Genomic DNA, 5,591 nt, shown 5'->3' on the forward strand with positions numbered 1-5,591 from the left:
ATCAAACACCTTTTTCATGGACATGTTGTTGGATTCGTGTCCATTATTCTAGAGATAAATATTAAGTTCCTCTTTATGTGAAAGAAATTCCATAGACTTTTAAGTATGTTGTTATTTTACTTTTTGAGAAAACTGTCTACATGTTTATTTGATTATTCATTCATTTGCTTATTCATAAAATGACATTTTCTATATGACAAAGAGTACACTGGAAACCTATTTTGTGCATACATAGAATACACTTGAGCCTGTTCCCTAATCTCTGTCTGAATGCTAAGGGTATATTTATGGACATAAATTATATGATATGCTTTGTCCACTTATCTCTTTTCCCTTCTCCCCTCTTGGCTTTATTGATGCATAATTTGGAAATATAAATTTTATATATTTAGGTTACAAAGTAATGATTTGATATTCATATATACTGTGAAATGATTATTATAATCAAGTTATGTAACCTTCCATTACTTAACATAGTTTACATTATTTTGTGGTTGGTAAGAACACTTAAGATCTTTCTGAAGGAGACAAATTTATGCTATGTGCATTTATGAACATATCACAATGAATTCCACTATTGGTACACCAATAAAAATTATCAAAAAGCAAATTTCACCTATGCAATATGATATTGTTAACTGTAGTCACCAAGGTGTCCAGAACTTATTTATATTTTAACTGAAATTTTATACCTTTGGCCAACTTATTCCCTTTTCCTGCACTTCCCAACCCCACTCAACTGCCATTCTGCCCTCCTTTTCTTGATGGTCACTTTTTTAGATTGTATACATAAGTGTGTTCGTACAGTATTTACCATTCTTTGCCTGATATTTTCACTTAGATTAATGCCCTCCAGATTCATCCTTGTTGTTGAAAATTGCAAATTTATAATTACATTTACAATTTTAATTGAGTCCTTTCTCTTTTTTCTTTTATAGATTTGTTGAAGGCTTATCAATTTTTTAAAAATTCTGTAAGAAAACCAAGTCATTTTTATTTATCTGTTTAATTGTTTTTCTAGGCTTTCATGTATTCTACTCTATGTTTATTTTATTCCTCCTGTTACTTTTGAATTTAGTCTGTTCTTTTCCAGTTCTTTTTAAAAATATTTAGTTGATTTTATTTTTAAATATATGACAGTGGAATACATTACAATTATTATTACAAATATAGAGCACAATTTTTCATATCTTTGGATATAAAGTATGTTCACACCAATTCATATCTTCATACATGTACTTTGGATAATGATGTCCATCACATTCCACCATCATTGCTAACCCCCTGCCTCCTCTCTTCCCCTCCCACCCTTCTGTCCTATCTAGAGTTCATCTATTCTTTTCCAGTTCTCTAAATTATAAAGTTAAGTTGTTAATTTGAGTTTTTCCCTCCTTAATATAGGTATTTTTAGTTCTAAATGTTCTTTTGTGACTTACCTTCACATATCCTATAAGTTTTGTTCTGCTGTGTTTTTATTTTTTCTCAAGATATATATATATATATATATATATATATATATATGTATTTTTTTGGGGGGGGTACTGGGGACTGAACTCAATGACACTGGACCACTGAGCCCTATTTTGAAGTGCTTGTGGTAAAAATTTGCTCCCAATCTGTAGGCTCTCTATTCACTTTGCTGAATGTTTCTTTTGCTAAGTAAAAGCTTCCTAGTTTGAATCCATCCTATTTATTGATTCTTGGTTTTAATTCTTGTGGTATAGGAGTCTTATTAAGGAAATTGGGGCCTATTCCAACATGATGGAGATTTGGGCCTAGTTTTTCTTCCATTAGGCACAAGGTTTCTGGTTTAATTCCTAGGTCCTTGATCAACTTTAAATTGAGTTTTGTGCATGGTGAGAGGTAGAGATTTAATTTCATTTTGTTACATGTTCATTCCACTTTTCCCAGTACCACTTTTGAAGAGAGTATCTTTTCTCCAATGTATGTTTTGGGCACATGTACAATATGTGCCAAACAATATGTTTTTGTCTAATATACAATAACTGCAGTTATGTGGTTAGACTCTGGAACCTCTATTCTGTACCATTGGTCTACAGGTCTGTTTTGGTGCCAATATCATGCTGTTTTTGTTACTATTACTTTGTAGTATAGTTTTAGGTGTGGAATAGTAATGCTGCTAGCTTTACTCTTCTTGCTAAGGATTGCTTTGGCTATTCTGGTCTCTTATTTTTCAATGTGAATTTCATGATTGCTTTTTCTATTTCTATGAGAAATGTCATTGGGATTTTGATTGGGCTTGCATTGAATCTGTATAGTGCTTTTGGTAATATGGTCATTTTGACAATATTAATTCTGCCTATCTAAGAGCAAGGTGGAGCTTTCAATCTTCTAAGCTCTTCTTTAATTTCTTTCTTTAGCATGTTGTAGTTTTCATTGTAGAGGTCTTTCAACTCTTAAGTTTATTCACAAATATTTTATTTTATTTTATTTTATTTTAGGCTATTGTAATTGGGGTGGTTTTTCTAGTTTCTCTTTCTGAGGATTTGTCACTGATGTACAGAAATACCTTTGATTTATGAGTGTTGCTTTTATATCCAGCTACTTTGCTGAATTTATTTATTAGTTCTAGATGTTTTCTGGTGGAACTTTTTGGATTTTCTAAGTATAGGTTCATATTGTCTGCAAATAGTGATAATCTGAGTTCTTCTTTTCCTATCCATATTCCTTTAATTTCTTTCATTTTTCTGATTGCTCTGGCTAGAGTTTTAAGAACTATGTTAAATAGAAGTGGTGAAACAGGGCGTCCCTGTCTTGTTATAGTTTTTAGAGGGAATGCTTTCATTTTTTTTTTCATTTAGAATGATGTTAGTCTGGGGCTTAGCATAGATTGCCTTTACAATTGAGGAATTATTGAGGAATGTTCCTGTTATCCCTAGTTTTTCTAGGGTTTTGAACATGAAAAGATGCTGTATTTTATCAAATGCTTTTCCTGCATCTATTGAGATGATCATATGATTTTTATCTTTGAGTCTATTGATGTGATGAATTACATTTATTGATTTCTGAATGTTGAACCAACCTTACATCCCTGGGATGACCCCTACTTGATCATGGTGCAGTAATTTTTTGATATGTTTTTGTATTCGATTTTCCAGAATTTTATTGAGAATTTTTGCATATACATTCATTAGAGATATTGGTCTGAAGTTTTCTTTCTTTGATGTGATTTTGTCTGGTTTTGGAATCAGGGTAATACTGGCTTCATAGGATGTGTTTGGAAGTGTTCCCTCTTTTTCTATTTCATGGAATAGTTTCAAAATTATTGGTATTATTTCTTCTTTAAAGGTCTTATATAACTCAGCTTTGTATCCATCTGGTCCTGGGATTTTCTTGGTAGGTAATCATCAGATGGTGTCCTCTTTCCTTGCTTCAAATTGATTTGTTTAAATTGTGTATATCACCCGGTTTTAGTTTGGGCATATCGTATGCCTCTAGAAATTTGTTGATCCCTTTGGTATTTTCTATTTTATTGGGATACACAGTTTTGAAATTATTTCTAACTACCTGCTGTATTTCTTTAGTGTCCCATCATAATATTTCCTTTTTCATCATGGACGTTATAATTTTAGTGTTTTCTCTTCTTCTCTTCATTAGCATGGCTAATGGCTTATCATTTTTATTTATTTTTTCCAAGAACCAACTTTTTGTTTTGTCAATTTTTTCAATTGTTTCTTTTGTTTCAGTTTTATTGATTTTAGCTCTGATTTTAATTATTTCTTATCTTTTACTGATTTTGGGGATTAAATTGTTCTTCTTTTTCTAGGATTTTGAGGTGTAATGTTAGGTCATTTATTTGTTGACTTTTTCTTCTTTTAAGGAATGAACTCTATGCAATGAATGTTTCTCTTATAAATGCCTTCGTAGTGTCCCAGAGATTTTGATATGTTGCATTTTTGTTTTCATTTACCTTTAAGAATTTTTAAATCTCCTCCTAGATATCTTTGCCACCATTGTTCTTTCAAAGGCATGTTATTAATCTCTAGGTGATGGAGTAACTTTTATTTTTATTTTATCATTGATTTCTAATTTCATTCCATTGTGGTCTGATAGATGCAAGGTGTATGTCTACTTTTTTATATTTACTAAGATTTACTTTGTGTCATAATATATGGTCTATTTTAGAGAAGGATCCATGTACTGCTGAGAAGTATGTGTATTCCCTTATTGATAGATAATATACTCTATATATGTCAGTTAAGTCTAAGTTATTGATTTTATTATTGAGTTTTATTGTTTTTTTGCTCATCTTTTGTTTGGAAGATATCCACTGGTGAACATGGTGTGTCAAAGTTACTCAGAATTATTGTGTTGTGGGCTATTTGACTCTTGAACTTGAGAACAGTTTGACTAATGAACATAGAGGCTCCATTTTGGGGGGCATATATATTTATACCTGTATGTCTTGTTGAAAGAAGTATGAAATGTTCATCTTTATCCCTTTTAATTAACTTTAGCTTGAATTCTATTTTATTTGATATGAAGATGAAAATCCCTGCTTGTTTATGTAGATCATGTGAATGGTGTATTTTATCTCAACCTTTCACTTTCAGTATGTGGGTGTCTTTTCCTATGAGACAAGTCTCTTGAAGGCAGCATATTGTTGAGTCTTTTTAAAAAAATTCAATATACCAGCCTATGTATTTTTACTGATGAGTTTAGGTCATTAACATTTAGGGTTATTATTGAGACATAATTTGAATTACCTGCCATTTTTGTTTATTTTTGGCATTTAACTTGACTTGATTTCTCATTTGGTTGGCTTTTCCTTTATTGTAGTTCTTCTCTTTGCAAATTTTCATTGTTGTTTTTATTTTCCTCCTCATGGAATATTTTGCCTAGAATGTTCTGTAGTGCAGGGTTTCTTGCTGTAAATTCTTTTAGCTTTTGTTTATCATGAAAATTTTTATTTCATCATAAAATTTAAAGCTTAATTTTGCTGGGTATAAGATTCTTGGTTGATATCCATTATATTTTAGAACCTGGTAATTGTTGATCCAGGATCTCCTAGCTGTGAGTGTCTGGGTTAAAAGTTAATAAACTGGTTGAGTTAAAAAATCTGCTGAGGTCCGAATTGGTCTTCTCTTACAGGTAATCTCATTTTTCTCTCTTGTGGCTTTTGAAATTCTATCCTTATTCTGTATGCTAGGCATTTTTATTATAATTCTCTTGGTGTAGATCTCTTGTAATTTTGTGCATTTGGTGTCCTATAGGCCTTTTGTATTTGATTTTCCAATTCATTCTTCATGCTTGGGAAATTTTCTGATTATTTGAATGAAAAGACTGTGCATTACTTTGGTTTGAATCTTTGAACCTTCCTCTATCCCCATAAATCTTAATTTGGTTTGTTGATGGTATCCCATAATTCTTGGATGGTTTAATTTGGTCTGTTGATGGTATCCCATGATTCTTGTTCATGGTTTCTTACCATCTTCACTGTGAGGTCAACTTTATTTTCATGATTGCATATTTTGTCTTCATTGTCTGAGGTCCTGTCTTCCAAGTGATCTAGCCTGTTGGTGATGCTATCTATAGAGTTTTTTAATTGGCTTATTGCTTCATTAATTTCA

This window comes from Urocitellus parryii, chromosome 5, assembly GCF_045843805.1.
Source record: "Urocitellus parryii isolate mUroPar1 chromosome 5, mUroPar1.hap1, whole genome shotgun sequence".
Lineage (NCBI taxonomy): Eukaryota > Metazoa > Chordata > Mammalia > Rodentia > Sciuridae > Urocitellus > Urocitellus parryii.